Source organism: Chiloscyllium plagiosum, unplaced genomic scaffold (assembly GCF_037043375.1).
Source record: "Chiloscyllium plagiosum isolate Xiang-an unplaced genomic scaffold, Cpla_swu_hap1 HiC_scaffold_1, whole genome shotgun sequence".
Lineage (NCBI taxonomy): Eukaryota > Metazoa > Chordata > Chondrichthyes > Orectolobiformes > Hemiscylliidae > Chiloscyllium > Chiloscyllium plagiosum.
The window spans coordinates 106,218,380-106,241,015 of NW_028270139.1; the positions used below are offsets into that span (position 1 = coordinate 106,218,380).

The window sequence follows — 22,636 nt, forward strand, 5'->3', positions numbered from 1 at the left end:
GGTCATATTAAAATTGTCCATAGTGTAAGATGTATTAGTCAGAGGGAAATGGGTCTGGCTGGGTTGCTCTTTTGAGGGTTGGTGTAGACTTGTTGGACCAAAGGGCCTGTTTCCACACTGTTGGGAATCTAGTCTAAACTGAGATATTCACTGGATGATTATTTGGATAGAAATGGTGTGCAGGGATATGGGGAAAAGGCAGGAGATTGGCACTACATAATAGAACTGGTGCAGACACAGTGGGCCAATTGGCTTCATTCTGTGATGGAACAGTTCTTTAATTTAAGCATCCCTGATTGTATTCAGCAAGGCAAAATCCTGCAACTTCATCCTACAGTACGTATGCATATAAACTACAGCAGTTCAGGAAAAGAGATCATTACCACCTTCTCAAGAGTAAAAAGGAATGGGTAGTAAATGCTATCCTTGCCACCAATTTGGTAAGAACTCTTTTTCTTACTTTTCATTGCTGTCAAAAAAATACTCTTCCTCATTCTGACTGTACCCAAAAGTATCTCTAGTGAAGCAGCAGTAAAATCGATGAATTGTTCCTGTTGCTTTTGCATCTAAACTTTCCTGACACCTGCAAATTCTATTTATGCCCATGGCAAAGCCTATTTGTTATGATTTTACCCATTGATTAAAATTGTTGATATTGTTTTGTAACTTCATGTTTTCCTCCATGCTGCTTATACTACCACCTGTCTGTCAGAAGTCACATAACACCAAGTTATAGTCCAACAGATTTATTTGACATCACAAGCTTTCCCAGCGCTGCTTCTTCCTCAGGTTGTGAAGGGAAGCATGCTTCCACCTCACCTGATGAAGGGGCAGTGCTCTGAAAACTTGTGATTTCAAATAAACCTGTTGGACTATAACCTGGTGTCATGTGACTCCTGACTTTGTCCACCTTGGTCCACCACCGGCACCTCCAAATCATACCTATCATGCTCATCCAAGTCATTAGATCCCAGCACAGTTCTTGTGCATCATCAACAGTAACATTCTGCTAATTAGAAATTCACATTCCATTTGAACGACTTTCTTGGCTCATTTTCTGCTGATGCTTCATCTTAAGCCATTTCCTTGGCCATTTTCATCAGTGGTGGTTTATTACTCACTCCCACCCTCAGGGGCAGGACAAACAGGCAGATCCCAAGTCTCAGCCAGAAAGCGAAATGTGCCTATGCTGTCAGCTTTATTTAAAGCACAGATTAACTTGAAAAACTACAGAGCCAACCAGCCTTCTTCCAAATAACTCGGTTAGCTATTATCCATTACTTTGGCTTCAGCAACTCAGCCATATCCCTAAACAGCTCAATCATTTAGAGTCAGAGTCAGAGATGTACAGCATGGAAACAGAGCCTTCGGTCCAACCCGTCCATGCCGACCAGATTAGATTAGATTAGATTAGATTACTTTACAGTGTGGAAACAGGCCCTTCGGCCCAACAAGTCCACACCGACCCGCCGAAGCACAAACCACCCATACCCCTACATTTACCCCTTATCTAACACTACGGACAATTTAGCATGGCCAATTCACCTGACCTGCACATTTTTGGACTGTGGGAGGAAACCGGAGCACCCGGAGGAAACCCACGCAGACACGGGGAGAATGTGCAAACTCCACACAGTCAGTCGCCTGAGGCGGGACCAGATATTGCAACCCAATCTAGTCCCACCTGCCAGCACCCAGCCCATATCCCTCCAAACCCTTCCTATTCATATACCCATCCAAATGCCTCTGAAATGTTGCAATGGTACCAGCCTCCACCACTTCCTCTGGCAGCTCATTCCATACATGTGAAAAAGTTGCCTCGAAGGTCTCTTTTATATCTTTCCCCTCTCACCTCAAACCTATGCCCTCTAGTTCTGGACTCCCTGACCCCAGGGAAAAGACTTTGCCTATTTACTCTATCCATGCCTCTCAATTTTGTAAACCTCTAAGGTTTACAAACCTCAGCCTCCAATGCTCCAGGGAAAACAGCCCCAGCCTGTTCAGCCCCTCCCTATAGCTCAAATCCTCCAACCCTGGCAACATCCTTGTAAATCTTTTCTGAACCCTTTCAAGTTTCACAACATCTTACCGATAGGAAGGAGACCAGAATTACATGCAATATTCCAACAGTGGCCTAACCAATGTCCTGTACAGCTGCAACATGACCTCCCAACTCCTGTACTCAATATTCTGACCAATAAAGGAAAGCATACCAAACGCCTTCTTCACGATCCTATGACTCCACTTTCAAGGAGCTATGAACCTGCACTCCAAGGTCTCTTTGTTCAGCAACACTCCCTAGGACCTTACCATTAAGTGTATAAGTTCTGCTAAGATTTGCTTTCCCAAAATGCAGCACCTTGCATTTATCTGAATTAAACTCCATCTGACACTTAGCCCATTGGCCCTTTGTTTTCAATTCCGTGACTTTAACTTTAGTTAATGGTTTCTCATTGATTGCCTACTGGAAATCCAAATATATGTCTGTAGACATTCCCTGGCCACTACTTTAGTAATCTCCTCACAATCAGCTTCATGATTTACCCCTTAGAAATGCATGCTGACTTTTTTTAAAAAAATAGGACAATAGTATGTGCAATTTCTCAACCCACAGAAATGGCTCCTGCATCAAGCGATCTTTGCCAGAACATCCAAATCAGCCTCACAGCCTTATCATCTCTGGGCATTTATGGTTGTGATCATTTTAATTCCAGTGACTTTATTTAGTATCTTATGCCTCAGACTGCTTAATGCTTAGACTGTCCCATCCTGAACGCCTCAGAAGTTGCCTTTGATCTCTTGTCAACCTGTATTCTGTAATCTGCGTCCTTCCATAGTGCTGAGACCATTTACAATTAAAGTATAATTACTTGGACTTTTCATTATTCAAACCAATCAGTTCACACTTGCCAATACCAAGTCCTGTTGTCACTACATAACCCATTGTCGAAACGTGTGGCGCTGGAAGAGCACAGCACGGCAGACAGCAGCTGAAAATGTGTTGCTGGAAAAGCGCAGCAGGTCAGGCAGCATCCGAGGAGCGGGAGAGTCGACGTTCCGGGCATTGAGATCCTCAGATCAGGACTTATGCCCGAAACGTCGTGTTTCTTGCTCCTCGGATGCTGCCTGCCCTGCTGTGCTTTTCCACTCCGACCTCTCCATCATCTGTAGTCCTCACTTCCTCTTAGTTGCTGAAAAGTATTTAGGGCATCTTCTGAATAATCCTTTACAGTTCCTTAAAAAAAAATTGGATTTCCATCTGCGAATCTTTCTAAACCTTGCCAGTTCTGAACTCCAATTACTTCACTCACCTTTCAAAATCCGTTTATAATTGAACCTCTGCTGACTGCTCCTTAATGGAAAGTTTTACAATGAGTGCGCAAAGGGAGTGAACTTAAGTAAGACGCGCTTCTGCAGCAAAAATGGTGCCAGCACGTTAACTAGGGCAGATTGTGAGGGTCAATCGAGTTCAAACCCTTTGAAGGAATCAACTTTGACGATTGAATTATTATAAATGTCTAACAGCTGGAGTCTGCGAGAACCGACAGCGTTTATTCATTTCCCACTTTGATTGTTTTTGCAGGCGGAGATAAGTTAATATTGATCCTAATCCACAGGGGCAGATTGTATTCTGACCAACGTCGCCCTGTTGTTTATTGAGACTTCTGTACCGTGGTTCTCCAGCCGCGGGATAGGTACATCGTTTAGACGTGGCGACTTGTGCTTTTTGCCAATTTAGTTAAGAGACTTAAATCACCAGCAACACACTATCGAACAATGCTTTATTGTTTGCAAGTAAATCGAGTACACTTTAATACTGATACAGTTCACATCAATCTAAATCCTCATGTTACAAGAACGGACACGAATACAGTGCAGCACCTTGTATTTGCAAAGTGCTCTGTTCGGACATGGTCATTTGTTTTAGCACAGGGCGATTAGCATTGCGGTATCCCGAAGGCAGCCGGTAAAATAAAACAACTTGCTCCAAACCAAACGGAGAACGACTTCATAAGCAACCTGGCAAAAAACCACAAAAGAACAGTCACAATCAGTGTCGACCCTCCCCAGACCCCGCAATGGGTAAGACAATGCAACTTTGTCACCGACTTCAAGCTAAGACGTCAATATTAGCTCCTTCTTCGAAGTTAAAAATCACACAACACCAGGTTATAGACCAACAGGTTTATTTGGAAGCACTAGCTTTCGGAGCGACGCTCCTTCATCAGGTGGTCACTCCTTGCTAATTCGTTCTTGGGATGTAGACGAGTGTTAACCTCAGTCTAAGGTCTGAGGTCTTTCTGCAGAAGTTAACTAAGGGTCCGTTCAGGTATCGGACCATCCCTGAGCTTCAAAGGCATGTTCATAGAGTCCTGCATACTTTAGTTTGCTGGATAGAATCATACACCAATATTTGTTTCTCCATATGCTTCTGTGCTGCACCGGACTACTCCAGTGACGGGGTATGTTTTTATGAATAAAGTATATTTTTGAAATTAAAAAAAAAGTTAACCTGCATTGCCTGAAGCTATGAAAGGTTGTCCATATTTGTGGAGAAATGTGCACGTTAGCCCATACAGATTATTGCTGGACTAGTTGAGCATTTCTAAATCTGCGCTTTGAGTTGTGATAACTTTTGAGAACCACAAGATCAGCCAGTGGTCCCTGTGTGCCATTTACCTGAGAGAAGCCGGGGATGGGAGTCCAGCCGCCCGTGTTGCCGATGGCCTGCCCGATGGGCTGATGGAGATGATGATGAAACACAATGGCTCGGCGGAATCGAGGAGTCTCTGATCTGTCAACTCAGGAAGCTGGGACTACTCAGAGGGCGGCCCGCCAAGCGGCCCGAGTGGACTTCATGCGCTTGATGCTGTTGAGGTGTTTCTTGATGAGGAGCTGGAACTTGCTCTTGTCTTTCATGAAGCTGGGGTAGGGGCTGCCCTGGGGGCTGCGCTCGGCGGTGGGTCCCCAACAGCCCGAGCTGCTGCTGCTGCTGCTGCTGTTGCTGGCTCTCTGCCCTTCCCACCCAGCGAGGCTGCTGACCCGAACACAGCTTCTCCTCCCCAGCACCGCGCTCCTCTCCCTGCTGCTCCTCACCTCCGCCACGTCGCCTTCAAAGAAAAGTGACTCCTTCCTCTTAATGTGCGGCACCTCTCCGAGGGCAGGGAAGCCGTAAGGGGTGGTGATTTTCTGCAGATGGGGCAGGGACATGGCAGCTCGGGTTGGGGGGTCGGCGTGGTCCCCAGCAGCCTGGCCCCCGCAGCTCGGCCTCTTCTGAAGCCGCTCCCTCGCCACATTGGGCTCGGAGCAGCTCCTCTCGGAGCTGGGCCTTTCCGGGGCTTGCAACCGGTCGGAGAGCAGCAGGTCTGGTGACGAGGCGCCTCCCTGAGCTCTCTGACCCTGCTCCCGCGGAAGGGGGATGTCCAAAGGCGGGATGAAGAACTTGGGGATACGGTCGGGAGTCACCATCACGCTGAAGATGTCTTTGGAGCTGTGGCAGCGCCGCTTCTTGTCTGCGGTGACAACTTTGGCGTTGGCATGGTTGGACCAGGGCAGCATGCTTCCTATGTTACCTTTGAAGGAGATGTAAGAAGCCATGGATACCAGGAATGCACGGACTCCGGGTCAGCTCGGAGACAGTTGTGCTAGCGATCTGCAGGAAGCGGCTGTCTGCAGCTATTTTTAAATGATCTTTAACAGGTAACGTCACTCACTCACCCTGCGTCAGTAACATCTTTAGCCTGTCTGACTGGCGCTCCGATTCCGACCTCTTTGCATCTTGAACGCGCACACATACATACACACACAGAGACAAACAAACAGAAACATGCTGCAGCTCCGGGGGTGCGCTGTTTGGAATAACCATTTCGTGTGGCTGCACACTAATGGGGTGCAATGGAAGAGGGGGTTAGGGATACCAGTGCCCTGAGCGTACCCCATCGCTCAAACATCCCATCCACAATTGCTCCTGGTTTGGAAAAAGGTGTCTGGCAGTGCATTACCCATCGTGTTATCACAGGGGAGACCTGTAATAGCCAGGCGCCGCTGTTTGCTTTTCCAATCTAGTAACAGTCGCGAACCTGTTTCGGAACGCACATGCTCCTCCGGATGTTATCCAATGGTTTGACTTAAAGTTTGGTTCTGATGTGCTTATTCGTCACAGCCAAACCGGCTGTGGAAAACAAAATGTATCCATAACACAATGTTTAAAAAAAACACTCCCGCGTCATTCAATGCAAGACTTGTTTTTTTGACAAACAACTATTTAAATAATCTCCGTATGTCACTTTCCTGTAACACTGAAGTTATCAGTCATATGAGAAAAGGGAAACATATGAAAGAAATTAGAACTTGCCGGGAAAATGCATTTATAAAGATTCTTGCACGAAGTGTTTCACAACCAAATGCATTTTCCCGGCAAGTTCTAATTTCTTTCATATGTTTCCCTTTTCTCATATGACTGATAACTTCAGTGTTACAGGAAAGTGACATACGGAGATTATTTAAATAGTTGTTTGTCAAAAAAACAAGTCTTGCATTGAATGACGCGGGAGTGTTTTTTTACCTGCCAGAAGGAACGGGTAGGTAGAATTTATCATTGAAAAGGACACATATTTGACAGGACAACGACTTCGCCACATTTGATTTTGGTTTTGAACTTAAACTCTTCAACACCAGGTTCTAGAAAGAACCTGAACCACAGCTGACAATCTCCAGTGATACAGAGTCCCTACAGTGCAGAAAGTGGCCATTCAGGCCATCGAGTCTGCACGGACCCTCCTAAAAACATTCCACTCAGACCTACGTACCTGACCCAATCCTATCCTCATAACACCACAGGGGATTTTCCTCATGGCCAACCCACCTGACCTACACACTACAGCGCAATTTTTAGTGTAGTTATTGCACTTCAGCTGTCCAAGGCGGAAATTGATCACGATCCCTGGCACAGTGAGGCATCAGTGCTAACCACTTAGCCACTGTGCCTCAATGATGTGTGAGGACACCCAGCATCCAAACTGCCCACAGTAAAAAGTCTCAGGCGGCAAGGACCTACTTCTGATGATGCTGTTTGAGCGATAGACACTCCCCGGGGACCTGGGCAGATCTCCCCTGTTCTTGAAAAATGTCACGGCAGTTTGTCCATCCATCTGAGAGACCAGGAAAGGTCGCATTTTTAATTTCAAATATCCACAAGAGGGGTCCCTCTGACAATTCAACTATTACTCAGCATGCACTTGAAGATGAGTTGGGCATCATTATGGACAAACTCCAAGCTGGTCTACCTGAATGTATGTTGAATAAATTAATTTCAGCATTGAAACATCCAGACATCTGTTACATGTCAAACACAACTAGGTCCTCCAACTTGACTAGTGGACTCTCCAGACTACTACACCCAGAATGACAGCTCACTGTTTCAAGATAGTTAAAGTTAAAAATCACACAACACCAGGTTACAGTCGAACAGGTTGATTTGGAAGTACTAGCTTTTAGAGTGTTTGTTGTCTGATTTTTAAACTTTGTCCACCCCATCGGCTCCTCCAAATCATGTTTCTCCGTAGACAGACACTTGTTCTTTCCAACAGAACAATCAAGCAGGATGTATTTGCCAAAAGATGAAACTCTGACTGGAAATTTCTGGGCACTTGGGGATGGACTGGGATATGGGAAGGTCATTAAAATAATGCAGAAGACATTGGTAGAGGGTGTCTCACATCTTTCTACGGCATGCAATCTTGCCAGAAATGGGGAAGCCACCAAGAGGGAGGCTGCCTGCTGGAAGAGCAATTGAGTCACAGAAGTTGATTAGCGTTCAGGACCAGCACGATCCTGTGAAAATGTAGGATAAACATGGCAATGTTTGGGAACCTTGAATGACAAGACAAATTGTGTGCTTAGTCAAAAAGAAAAAGGAGGCATAGGTAAGGTTTATGAAACTGAAGACAGACAGAGCCCTTGGAGAATATAAGGACAGCAGGAAATAAATTAATCTAGGAGTCAGGAGGGCTAAAAGAGGCCATAGAATACACTTAGCAAACAGGATTAAGGAAAATCCCAAGGCAGTTTACATGTATATAAGAAGCAAGAGAGAAGCTAGGGAAAGGGTAGGTTCACCCAAGGACAAAGGATGGAATTTATGGGTGGAGCTTCAGAAGTGGATGAGATCCTTAATGATACTTTGCACTAGTATTCACAAAGGAGAAGGACATGGCAGGTTGTGAGTCTCAGGTATGTTGGGAAGTGGTATGTTGATATTTTAGAGCATGTCAGTATAAATATAGGAGGTTTTCAGTTTTTTTGAAAAACATTAAGATAGCCAAACCCCAGAGCCTGGTGGAATCTATCCCAGAACACTGAGGGAGGTGAGGAAGGAGATTGCTGGGGTCTTGTATGAAATCTTTGAATCCTGTTTAGTCATAGGAGAGATACCAGAGGACATGAGAATAGACATTGTTATTCTTTTGTTTAAGAAGGGCAACAGGGATAATCCAGGAAATTATACATCAGTGAGCCTTAAATGAGTGGTAGAGAAACTATTGGAGAAGATTCTTAGGGACAAATTTATTCACATTTGTAAAAATATGATATTATTAGCAATAGGCAGCATGGCTTTGTCCAGCGAAGGTTGTATTTCACAAAACTGATTCAACTTTTTGAAAGAGTGACAAAATGATTGATGAGGGCAGGGTGGTAGACAGTGTTGACAATGACTTCAGCAAGGCTTTAGATAAAGTCCCTCATGGCATGCTGATACAGAAGGCAAAGTCACATTGAATCTGCAGTGACTTGGGAAGATGAATACAGAACAGGCTTGGTCATAGAAGACAAAGAATAACAATGGAAGGGTATTTTTCTGACTGGAGATCTGTGACCAGTGGTGCTTCACAAAGATCAGTACTGGGATCCTGTTTGTAATATATGTCAATCTCTTGGATGAGAGAGTCGGTTGTCTGATTATTAAGTTTGCAGATGATACAGAGATTGGGACATCTGTGGATAATGAAGAAAATTGCCAGAGGATACATCAGAATATAGATTGGCTGGAGACTTGGGTGGAGAAATGGCAGATGGAATTTGATCCAGTCAAATGTGAGGAGATATATTTTAGAAGGTCTAATATAGGAGGGAAGAATACAACAAATGGCAGAACTCTGAGAAACATTAACATCAGTTCCCTGAAAGTGGCAACACAATTGGATAAGGTGGTCAAGCAAGCATAAGGTATGCTTGCCTTTATTAGTTGTGGCATTGAGCATAAAAATTGGCAAGTCATATTGCAGCTTCAAGGACCTTTAGCTAGGTCATGTTTGGAATACTGTGTACAGTTCTGGTCACCACACTACCAGAAGGATGTAGAGGCTGTAGAGAAGGTACAGTAAAGGTTTACCAGGATGTTGCCTGGTTTGGAGACTATTAGCCATGATGAGAGATTGGACAAACTTGGCACGTTTTCACTTGAACATCGGAGGCTGGTGGGTGACCTGATGGAAGTTTATAAAACTGTGAGAGACATGAATAGAATGGATAGTCAGAGTCTTTTTCTCAGGGTAAAATGTCAGTTACTAGGGGACTTAGGTTTAAGGTAAAAAGGGGAAAGTTGAAAGGAGATTTGAGAGGCAAGTTTTTTTACACAGAAGATGGTTAAGTGCCAGGAATGTACTGCTGGAAGGAAGTGGTGGAAACACACACAATAGCAATGTTTACAAGGCATTTTGACAGAAGAATGAACAGGCAGGGAATAGAAGGATTCGGACCACGTGAAGGTAAAATGTTTTTAGTTTAGAAAAGTGTCACATATCGGCGCAGACTTGGTGGGCTGAAGGGCCTGTACCTGTGCTGGATTGTACTTTGTTCTTTGATCTTTTGTACTTCAAGATCACTTCCTGCTTCTGTGGGTAATTTGCCTAGATCAGGAGGGCTCACTGCCGCATGAGGAGACCATTATATGTAATATGGCAGATTGTAAGGAGGCAGACAGGGCTGGGCACTTTCTTATGGCTCACAGAGGGACAACTGGGCAACAATAATTACCCTGCCCAGTGACTCACTTTTTATGCCCAGCCCTGATTGTTATCATCTAGTGGGATCAAGCAAGGATGCTTCAGAGCAGGTGCAATCAGGAAATGGCTAATGGTAATGTTTAATTCATGGATAATTGGATGAAATCTTGATTAGGTATCTGTATAGGGGTCAAATAATTAATAATTAGATTTTTGTGATGGGTAAGCTGAAATAAAGCTCTAATGAGACTCTGTCTAACCAACCTTCAACCTGTGATGTTTTACATCAATGTCCCTTAAACCCATTTTCCCATCCTCCAAGTGCTGTTCTATGGTGGTGACCTTTTCCAACAATTACAAGTTCAGCAATAACCACTGTCAGCAGTAATGCTGCTGAGCTACTGGCCTTCTATTGGGTCTCCTGCATTTCCTGGATTTGGCTGCTGTCCTTCGACAAAAGTCTCAGCAGTAAGCATTTAATTATTCATCTTTTGATAAAGGCCATCCCAGTTCCTGCGGCCCACCAAAATAGAGTCATCACCTGCCTCTGGCCCCAGTGGTGAGACCTCTGCCCTCTCAACAAAATCCAAACCACCATTTCTTAAAACTGCAGCATGCATTGCCACTTCCAGTGATGCAGGCCATACCAAAGAATGAATGAGTAGTAAGTCATTCACCAACCCAGAAATAATAGACTCTCCCTTGACATAGTCATATAAAGAATAATTGTTGTTAAAGGACATACCAGATTCACTTAAACTCAAAGCATTTGAGTTGCTATGACTTGAGGCAAATAGTATAATTCAGAACCAAAACCAGAAACCTGACAACAAATTACATTAATGACAAGCCCTGTTCGGTTGGTCTAAATGGACAGATGTAGTTTGATGCAAAGGAAGAATTACATAATGAGGGACTCCAGTTAAAGGATACATTGGAAGAGTTAGTTTTTTTTCACTCGTCATTCACTGGAAGAGGGGAATGCTAGACTAGCATTTATTGCCCAGAGGGCAGTTGAGTCAATCATTTTTGTGGGCATGAAGTCACACGTAGGCCAGACCAGGTAATTTCCTTCCCTAAAGGACATTAGTGAACCAGATGGGCTTTTGCTCTGACAATTGACAACAGATTCAGGGTCATCACAAGTCTCTCAATTCCAGATTTTCATTGAACTCAAGTCCCACTGTATGCTGTGGCTATATTTGAGCCTAGACCTATAGAATATTAACTAGGTTCCTGGATTAGCAGTCCAGCAAGAACACCATTGTGTCATCATTCCCCCTCGTGCTGCTCTTAAGGGAAGATTGAGAGGAACTTTTACAGATGAATTTAAAATCATGGTCTGTGAACAGATTAGAAAGGGAGAAACTGTTTCAACTTGCAAACAGATTGAGAATCAGAGGAAACTAATTTAAGGGTAATGACAAAATGTATCAAAGATAATATAAAAGTTTTTTTTGACACAGTGGGTGTTTAAGACTTGGGATGCTCTATCTGAGGATTTACTAAAAGAAGATTGAGTCACATCTGTCAAAAATTATTAGATATCAATCTGCAGAAAAAATAATTTCCTGACGTAGTCATTCTAACTGAATCATATCTTACAATATCCCAGCCATTGCCATCACAACCCCTAGATATGTCGTGTCCCACCAATAAGTAGACTATCAGGACATGGCAGCACACTAGTATACAATCAGGAGGGGGTTTTCCGGGCAGATTTCAACAATGCCTCCCAGACCTATGAAACCTCCTGGCATCATCTAAAACATAATCTAAAGGAAACCTCCTGCTGATTGCTACCTACCACAGAGCTGAAAAGTCAGCTCTCCTCCATGTTGAACACCATTTGGAGCATGCACTAGGGCTGACTATGGGCACAGAATGTACTCTGAATACAGGAGTGTCTCTATAGTACCATTGCTGACTGAGCTGACTGAATCCTAAAGACGCAGCTGCAAGGTTGGACCTGAGGTAGTTGATGAGGAATTCAACACTAGTGCCAATAACAGTGATCATCAGTCAGTCCTCATGGAGTCAACATCCCACCTTCACAATAAGGATATTATTCATTGTGTTTGGTGGCACTACTACCAGGCAGAATAGGATAGATGTCAAACAGATCCAACAATTCAAGTTTGGGCATTTATAAGACCCTGTGGACCATCAGCAGCAGCAGAAATGTATTTACTCACAATCTGTAACTTCATGAGCTATCATTTCTCTATCATTACCATCAAGTCAGTAGATCAACCCTAGATCAACAAAGAATGTTTCAGAGATTGGAGTCATGTCTCGCGAAAAGGAAGATTGCTGTGGTTGTTGGAGGACAGTCATCTTAGTAACAAGGGTAAGGGCAGCAGACAGATGGGAACACTGCTATCTAAAAGTTTCAATTCAAATAGCACATCAAACTGATGTGGACAATATCTCCATTCCTTCGTAGTTGGATCAAAATTACGCAACCTCCTCCCCCCTGCCACTGCACACATTACTCTGTATGTGCCGACATTGCAATGACTGCAGTGATTCATAAAAGCAGTTCACCACCAACTTCTTCAGGGAAACTCGGATGGGCAATAAATGTTGGCCCAGTTGGTGATGCCCACATTCAATGAACACACAAATTCATATACCGGGCAGAGTTTCAGAATAATGGACCAATTCTTAAGGATTGCGATGAGCAAAGGTCTCAATCTTTGTAATTTCTACTCCAGTGTCCGTCAATACATAACCATTGAATATACTTAAAGCTGCAGTCAATAGATATTTGATGTCTTGGGAGATGAAGGGATATGGGGAGCAGGCAGGAAGGTGCAATTGAATCCCAAGATCAAAAATTGAATGTTGAAATTTAAAGCATGTTTGAATGGCATAATCTTCTCCTGCTCTTATTTTGTTTGCTCTAACCAACGTGGAATTACAGGGCTACTGGGACAATGGTCAGGGTCTGATTAGAAATTCTAGTGAATCTCAGTGTTCTCTTAGTTGGAACTTGACTCGTTGCCTAGAGGTGGCCTGTAGGTACAGTTCAAAGGGAAAGTACTCCAAGTAGACTCTGGGTCTCACTCTTGTGTTTGATCTCAACTACAAGCTACTCGAGGAGGGTATACCCCTTCACAATGTGGTCTGATCATTGAGTTCAGTTTTCAAGATAAAAGTATAAAAAGCTGATTTGATTCCAACAGTTTTTTGGTTTCTTAGTCAAAGGTCAGTGTCCTTTGTGATAATGTGCTGAACATAAAGTTGAGGTCAGCCACTGTTTAGGTATTGCTGCTCAGATTGTATGATAACATTCAGTTCTCAAGAAATATTGTGATGCTGTCTAGATCTTATTTGTTAGATTTTACTTCTTTTATATATTGCAATAAGTAATTTTCAAAGTTTATTTGATTCAACTTGAAATCTGCATTTATTTAATACTTAGAAAAGAACAACTGAGTTTTAAGGTGAAATCATAGTCTGAGTTATTTACTTTTTGCCATGCAGTTGCAGAGATGGTTTGAGTCTATTTATAGTTTGCATCTTTGCGATAGCAGTAGGTCATTATGACAAGTACTACCAATGAATGCATAGTTGAGATACGATGATGCTTGCATTGAATGACGTGACGCAATTGTGGAAGTTTATTTAGTGATAAATGCAATTGATTAGTAGGAAGTAGTTTTGTAAACATTCCATTCCAAACAATCTCACAGGTAGCACAGATTGGCTCAGATTTGTTTGTTACTGATTGCTCTGGAAGGGTTATTACTGGGGGATGAATCATTTGGGGTAAGAACAAAAACAAGATGTTGGACTGTCCCTGGTGGGCAGTGTTTGTAAATTGCTATTTTAACTAGGGATACATATGAGTTGATGGCAATTTATTTTAAAATATTAACACAGAAAATTCCAAAATTGCACAACAGGACAGTCAGCAATCAAAAAACAGAAAACTCAAGGAACATTTTCAAATAATATCCTGCTTTTAACAAAAGGCATATACTTATACTACATATCCTGTTGAATTGTAAATTTTCTTCCCCTTTCTCATGAATTAATAGGTGCCAATCACTCTCCAGTAACTTACCTAAAATGGACAATTTGTTCATTAGTCTGATCAATAGCTTTATAGAACAGGTATTTGGATCTTTTAATGTTTTTTTATTTTACATCATTTTTACTGTCATGTTTTACACCATTATTGTGGGTGCTTGATAATTTTTCAAGTGTTCAAGAGACCGATCTTATCATGTAACATGCCATACTGTGAAGGGGGCTCCTCTTCTCTGGGTAGCTTGTGGTTGAGGCCAAACAGCCGGAGTGAGACTCAGAGTCTGTCTGGAGTACTTTCTCCTTGGACAGTACCTACAGGAAACAGGCCAAGTTAAACCACAGCGAACACTATGACTAATGTTCATGAAAAATTAGGTTACCTTATACTTCTGTACAAATTCAGTTTTCCTTGCTTACGCTTTAGACAGTGTGTTGCATAAATAAACAACAAACAAATAAATTCTATTCAATTAAATGTAACCTTATATAGTAACACAGCCAGTGAAATGCCTTGAAAGGAAATGAAGTAAGCACCACATTCTCATAAATAACCAAAGCTCCTATACTTGATTTAACAGTCCTCTAGTCTACTTACAATTCAAACTGATGATATTTTTTACACTGAAACTTAAAAATCAAACCTGAAAGACATTTAAAAAAAAAAGACTTTCAGTTGAATGTTATGTTTTTTTGGGCTGTGTGCAATTTGCATCTAGATTTTTGGAGGGTTTGTCACTTTGAAGCTGAGCAAAATTTCTCACCATATCTTACTGAACACATCTCATTAATTACCTACTCTGCCCCATGAGATCCCTCAAGACTGATTCCAGCCCCAGCTTATCACGTGCTGTTCCTGAAACAATTCATCCAGAATTGATCAGTTTTTCTTGTGCCTGTGCCATCTTTATAAGCCTGAAGTGCATCTCGACAAACACCATCAGTCCAAAGCTATCCTGCCCTGACCTTTGCCTGGACATGACAAGCAGGAGGAAATTGGTGCCCTGCTTTGTGGGCAGTAACTTGGAGGCCCTGCTGGAAGGGGTGGTGTACAGATGGGATATCCTGTTCTCTCAGGACCAGCAGAGGAGGTCAAAACACCAGACCATGCCAGCTAATCCAAAATTATCAGCCAGGTTATATCAATTGCAGCCATCTGGATGAATGACCATCAATGAAAGATGGAGATCAATGAGCTTCTCAGCTTTGACAGCATGAAGTGACCCATCTTCTGTCTGATACTTCACACTCACTCTATCTCCGCTGCAGCATTCACCTTCCACCAAGGCTCGTGTTCTAACATGCTCACTATTGCCTGCAATATCTTCCCTCAATTACTGTCACTGACCCTAACCCCTGACACCACTAACCCTGCAAGCCCTCTGAACCACTGACTTTTGCACTCAAAGGTCCTCCTCACCTGCATCAACAGTGCCATCCAGTTTCACTTAATACTTACCTCTCTGCCATTTCCTTCCAGAAAGGAAACACCCATAATAGGGCAAAAAGACTGAAGCTAGCTGGTGGATTTCCTGACAGAGGACTCCTCATTCCTTTGACCGAAATAGAAATTGCTGGAAAAGCTTGGCAGGTGTGGCAGCTTATATTCTGAGGAAAGGTCACGCGACCCAAAATGTTAACTCTGATTCTCTCCACAGATGCTGCCAGAGCTGCTGAGCTTTTCCAGCAATTCCTCTTTTTGCCTCTGATTCAGTTCTTTCAGCCCTCATTCCTTATATGGACAGCATCTGGGCTCTGACACCCAGAGTGGACGACTGACCACTTGCAAGCTCCCAAGACTCTTTAATTTTCATACCTGGAATTAAAACTAGAAAAATTGAAAATTAATACCTTTGTTGATTATGTGTTGAGTTGTCAGTAAAATACAACCAGCCAACTGAAAATCTGTACAAGCTTGAGTCAAATTGTCTACAAAATTGTCAGTGAGCACAAATATCATTTGCAACACAGAATGAAAAGACAAAGTTCAGTATTAATTTTGAACTTTGTATGCATGTGAAATTTAAAGAAGTTACTACTGTTTTAATGCTACATGGCAAAAAATAAACTCTATTTCTTCTCAATGTTGGGTTAACTGTTCTAGTAAAAGTAATGGTATGCTAATAAAGCACACATTAATACATAAATGGCCGAAAACTTCAGATATTGGAGATACACTGTGACTTTGAAATTGTCTGAGATTGCCAAAATAAAAATAAAATATGAATGCTTGAAATTGTAAATAAACATAGAATGTGCTGGAAATACTCAACGGATCTGACAGCTTGTAAGGGAGAGTAAAACAGATTCAAAGGTGCGGTCCAATAGGGCCCTTCAAAGAAGATGATATTCTTCAGCTAAAAAAGTTTTTCTATCAGAATGTGCTGGATAATTTAGCAGCTCTGCTGTTAATCCTACTCTAAATAATTTTCCAACCTTCAAGTCCTTGTTAGTTTTTTTTCACACATCAACCTATTTAGAGATACTGTTACACACTGATGGAACAAATGGGACTTTGAACCTAGATTTCCTGGTTCAGAGGTAAGGCATTAACAGTGCAAGACAAGAGTCCCTCCTCATTGAGCTTGCTGCAATTTTACATCAATTAATCAATTAATTTACATCATTAACTATGGTGCAGAAAGTTGAATTTGCCAATGTGGAGCATAAATGATTATGTGGAGCATTAACATGATAAATATTAATGAGACACCAAACAATCTCACCACTGCAGAAAAAGAAATACAATTTTGCATTTTCATTTTCCTTTCTATTTTGTTCCTCACTTTCTTGAGCCAATCTTTAAATCTCTCTATTTCATTCTCTATACTTGATTCAATTAGTACACCTACTCTAGTTCACACACCTTGTCCCTTGTTCACCTGTTTTGTTTTCTATCCTTATATTCTATTGCTTAAGGAGACACAGTGGTGATGTTACCATTCATTAAGATCTCAGATATCTTATTTTTCACACAATACTGTTACATGTTTGCATGTTCAACCAGGTGACAGTACAATGTTGATATTTTCCTTCATGTTTTCATTAGACTTAAAAAGGACTTCATTAGTACATTTACCAGAGATCGTTGTGCCATGAATTTGAGATGATCTATGGAAAAGGATAAGGAACAATCCAAAGTTAAATATTTAATTAAAGTAAGGCTACTTTCAGTAAATCAAGAATAATCTCTCCTACATAAACTTAAATCAAAAGCTAGTAGGCAAAATTGTAACTTAAAAAATTGATAGCATTTAATGGATGATTCATGTTCAGTCAATATATATTCTCATAGGATGAGAAAGAAGGCCATCCAAAGCCAGAATTCCCTGGATGATAGAAGACGAAGTTCGTAAGATGAATGAAGTATACAGCATTTATTTATACAAATGAGACCCAGGCAGAATATTGAGCATTTTGAGGTGAAATGAACAAGCAAATAGAAAAACATAAACTAAAAGCATGTGAAAAGACTAGTAACTAAATTGAAATGAAATACTAACGTTTACAATTACGCAATATTAAAACGATAGCAAAAGGCATGTATCAATTAGGGACCAAAAAGGGGACATGTTAAGGGCATGTTTGAAGTGGAGAAAGCGAGGACTGCAGATGCTGGAGATCAGAACTGAAAATGTGTTGCTGGAAAAGCGCAGCAGGTCAGGCAGCATCCAAGGAGCAGGAGAATCGATGTTTCGGGCATGAGAAGGGCTGCTGCCTGACCTGCTGCGCTTTTCCAGCAACACATTTTCAGCACGTTTGAAGTGCTAAACTTCGTATGAGCTATTACGGAGGAAGAAGATGAGACCAATGTAATTATGGAAAAGTGAAAGTTGAGGTACTGAGTAGGCTAAAATTAATAAAGAGTTGGAGGTATTTGCGCTTAAAGTTGTTAATACACCAGGAATTAATGGGATGAATCTGAGGATAGTGAAGGAAGTAAAGATGGAAATTGTGGATATACTGGGCATAATTTTACATCTACCTTAGATATGAGGGCAATGTCAACAAACTGTAGATTTATAAATGCTACAACATTATTCAAATACTCATCTTTGGATGGGAGGAAGGTATGCAGTCAAGTAATGTATAGGACCATTGCATTTCGTATTCTATATTAATGATGTGGACTCAGATCTACAGGGCACAATTGACAGATGACATTAAACTTGAAAGTTACTGTGAATTTTGAGGAGATAACAAAAGGCTTCAAGAGAACATAGGAAGTGTAGCATGAAATGTAGCATGGTTAGATGAAAGTTAAATGCAGACCATAAGAGGTAGGAACAGAGGAAAACCATTCAGCCTGTTGAGTATGCTCCACCATTCAATGGCAGATCTGACAATCCTCAGCTCCACTTTCTTCCCTTTTCCACATAACCTTCGATTCTATTACTGTTTTAAAATCTGTCTCTCTCAGCCTTGAATATACTTAACAATCCAGTCTTGACAACCTTCTGCAGTCAAGAATTCCATAGATTCCCTCAGGGGAGAAAAGAATCCTCATCTATTTTATATAGAGATGATATCCCCTGGTCCTAGACTCTCCCACAAAGGAAAACAACTTCTCAACATCTACTCTGTCAAGCTGCCTCAGAATTTTGTATGGTTCAATAAGGTCACCTCTCATTCTTCTAAAATTTGTATGAGTACAAGCCCAACCTATTTAACCTCTCTTAGAGTCAAAGAGTCAAAGAGATGTGTAGCACAGAAACAAACCCTTCGGTCCAACTTATCCATGCTGGCAGATTTCCTATATAAATCTAGTCCCATTTGCCAGCATCTGGCCCATGTCCCTCTAAACCCTACCTATTCATATACCCATCCACATCCCTTTTAAATGTTGTATTAGTACCAGCCTCCACCATTACCTCTGCACCACCCTCTGTGTGAAAAAGTTGCCCCTCAGGTCCCTTTTTAATCTTTCCCCTCTCACCTTAAACCTATGCCCACTAGTACTAGATTCCCCCACCCCAGGGAAAAGACTTTGTTTATTTACCCTATCCATGCCACTCATGATTTTATAAACCTTTATAAGGTCACCCCTCAGCCTCTGATGCTCCATGGAAAATAGCCCTAGCCTATTCCGCCTCTCCATTTAGCACAAAACTTCCATCCCGAGCAACATCCTTGCAAATCTTTTCTGAACCCTTTCAAATTTCACAACATCCTTCCTATGGCAGGGAGAGCAGAATTGCATGCAATATTCCAAAAGGGGCCTAATCAATGTTCTGTACAGCTACAACATGACCTCCCTACACTCAGTGCACTGACCAATAAAAGCAAGCATGCTTTCTGTTCACTTCTTCACTATCCTATCAACCTGTGACTCTACTTTTAAGGAATAATGAATCTGCCCTCCAAGGTCTCTTTGGTAAGCAACACTCCCCAGGACCTTACTATTAAGTGCATAGGTCCTGCCTTGATTTGCCTTTCCAAAATATGACACCTCACATTTATCTAAATTAAGCTGCACTCCTCAGCCCATTGGTCCATCTGATCAAGATCCCATTGTACTCTGAAGTAACATTCCTATCTGTCCACTACACCTCCAACTTAGGTATCATCTCCAAATTTACATAACTATTCCTCCCACTTTCACATCCAAATCATTTATGTAACTGATGAAAAGCCATGGATTCAGCACCAATCCTTGTGGCACAGGCCTCCAGTGTAAAAAGTAACGCTCCATCACCATCTTCACCATCTGTATCCATATGTCTCACTCTCCCTGTATTCCATGTGATCTAACCTTGCTAATCAGCCTACCATGAGGAACCCTGTCAAATGCCTTAACTGAAGTTCGTGTAGATCTCCTTAAGGAAATTCCTCCATGCCTTGTATAACCTAGTGAACATTCTCTGGAGTGCCTCCGGTGCTAGTATATTATTCTTTAGCTAAAGGGCCCAAAACGGTTCAGTTTTCCAGCTGCATTTTGATGAGTGGCTTGTGTAGTTTTGGTAAAACTTCCTTTTTACATACGCTATTCCCTATTAAAACAGAGACTAACATTCAATTTTGCTTCCTTTTAGCTGCTGAAGTTGTTTGCTAACATTTTGGGATTTATGCACAGCAATTTCCAATCCCTTTAGCTGTGGATTTTTGCTGCCTTTTTCCATTTAAATAATATTCAACACCTCTATACTTCCTGTCAAAATGCATAACTTCACATTTTTCCACAATATGTTTCATATGTCAAGTTTTTGTCCTCTCACTGAATCTGTCTATAACCCGCTGTATACTCTGTGACATTTTCATCACATGTTTCCTCACCTAGTTTTTGGGTCATCTGCAAACCTAGTGATCAACTTCCCTCATCCAAATCATTAAATATATTATGTATATTGTGACATCCGCATTGAGTCTTTAAGTGGGAAGTGACTAATTTTGGTAGGAAAAGAGGCAAAGCTAAAGATTGCATTGACTGATAATGCATGATGAAAAATAATTGAAGAATTTGGATGTAGGTTTGCTTGCTGAGCTGGAAGGTTAATTTCCAGACGTTTCGTTACCCTACTAGGTAACATCTTCAGTGGGCCTCAGGTGAGGCAATGCTGAAAATTCCTGCTTTCTATTTATATGTTTGAGTTTCTTTGGGTTGGCGATGTCATTTCTTGTGGTGATGTCATTTCCTGTGGTGAAGTCACTTCCTGTCCTTTTCTCAGGAGGTGGTAGATGGGGTCTAACTCAATGTGTTTGTTGATAGAGTTCCGGTTGAAATGCCATGTTTCCAGGAATTCTCGTGCGTGTCTTTATTTGGCTTGTCCTAGGATGAATGTGTTGTCCCAGTCGAAGTGGTGTCTTTCCTTATCCATATGTGAGGAAGTAGCTCACTAGTATCCTCACATACGGATGAGGAAGGACATCACTTCGACTGGGACAACACATTCATCCTAGGACAAGCCAAACAAAGGCATGCACGAGAATTCCTAGAAGCATGGCATTCCAACCGGAACTCTATCAACAAACACATTGAGTTAGACCCCATCTACCACCTCCTGAGAAAAGGAGCAGGAAGTGACTTCACCACAGGAAATGATATCACCACAGGACATGACATCGCCAACCCAAAGAAACCCAAACATATAAATAGAAAGCAGGAATTTTCAGCATTGCTTCGCCTGAGGCCCACTGAAGATATTGCCTAGTAGGATAACGGAACATCTGGAAATGAACCTTGCAGCTCAGCAAGAAAACCTACATCCAAAACCTCAACCTGAGCTACAAATCTTCTCAAAACTCACATAATAATATGTAAATGGACCAGAAAAAATGTATTGACTTAGCAAATTGTTATGGTATGAGGTGCACTGCCTGGAAATGGCGTGGGCGATGGGATGACCAGTTTGCTTCTGTTCCTATTTTTTATGATCTTACGGTTTTAAGATACAGTTCATTTAAATGTAGCTCTTCTGGCAATCCTCTCTGTTATTCTGTTGCGACATTTACTTGTCTGGAAAAAGTTAAGGTTTCTGCTTAATGCTGAGTACCCTTCTAGGTGAGCTCTTTAGAGATGTAAGTTTAGTTATGTTATCATACATCCAATGGTTACAATGGTCAACTATTAATTCCATTCATTTAAGAGTCAACACAACTGTGTGTTTTTTTAAATGTCATCCATCCTTTACAATAAACAAAAGTGCTTCCTTACAAATGAGGCTTCAATGTTATAAGGATATTGCATTGTACTGCCTTTCAATTTCATCAGTGAACTTTTTTTTTCTGTGCAATATTGTCAAGATTTTCTGTGGTAATTACCTGCTATCTTTACGTACATAATGAAGCATATAAAAGATAATGGATTAACGTGAACAATTTTGTGAAATCTTGAAGCTATGCAAGCTCTTTCTTTTATAGTTGTCTTTTCACAAGGGAAAATCATATGCATTCACTTTTCTTCACTTTATTTTATCTTGTCACATTGCCACCGCTGCTTGCTATCAATGAAGTCTGATTTATGGTATTCTATTGTATTCATAATTAGCTACCTTCCACTGCATTCTGCAAAAGGTAAGTGCTAAATTCAAGATCAAATATTGTTCAGTTTATTTCATTTTTATTCCTGCCATTACTAACTGGCTGCTGTTCAACCTGATCACTTTTATTATCATGTTCAAGCAATGTTGATAAAGAGTGCTCCCTAGTGGTTTGTAAATGCAATTTGATGATTTCCATTTGCCTGTCTTTTTTTCTAATTTATACAAGTGAAGCTCTTCACTTTGCTGTTGCTCGGAAATGCCATGCATATTTCATTATTCTATGTTCACTGATAAGGGATGCAGTTCTGTAGTCCTGAAGAAGGGTCACTGGACTTGAAATGTTTACTCTGCATTCTCTCCACAGATGCTGCCAGATCTGTTAATTTTCTCCAGCAATTTTGTTAATGTTTCAGATCATCAATATCCACAGTTCTTTGTTTTATTTTAGTCCCCAGACAGAGTTGATGGTGTGAAACTGTTCCTACTGGTGGGAAGCATGAGAACTAGAAGACAGATTTAAAGTGATGAGTTGAACATAAAGGAATCTTTTGTTTTGTAGGAAATGGTTATGATCTGGATTCATAACCTGACAAAATGGCAGATGTATTTGTGATTTTC

General features: G+C 41.4%; 1 long non-coding RNA gene and 1 pseudogene across 2 annotated transcripts; one reads left to right on the forward strand and one right to left on the reverse strand.

Annotated features, from left to right (window-relative positions):
* Window positions 1–3,765: 3,765 nt before the first annotated feature.
* On the reverse strand, window positions 3,766–5,622 carry LOC122555397 (C2 calcium-dependent domain-containing protein 4C-like; annotated as a pseudogene). Its single transcript, XR_006313260.2, has 2 exons — window positions 4,681–5,622; window positions 3,766–4,020 (listed from the first exon to the last, which is right to left on the reverse strand). The product of XR_006313260.2 is annotated as a C2 calcium-dependent domain-containing protein 4C-like (transcript).
* LOC148152183 (uncharacterized) lies at window positions 5,490–22,636 on the forward strand. Its single transcript, XR_015758935.1, has 3 exons — window positions 5,490–5,700; window positions 17,089–17,197; window positions 22,578–22,636. It is a non-coding gene; the product is annotated as an uncharacterized LOC148152183 (long non-coding RNA).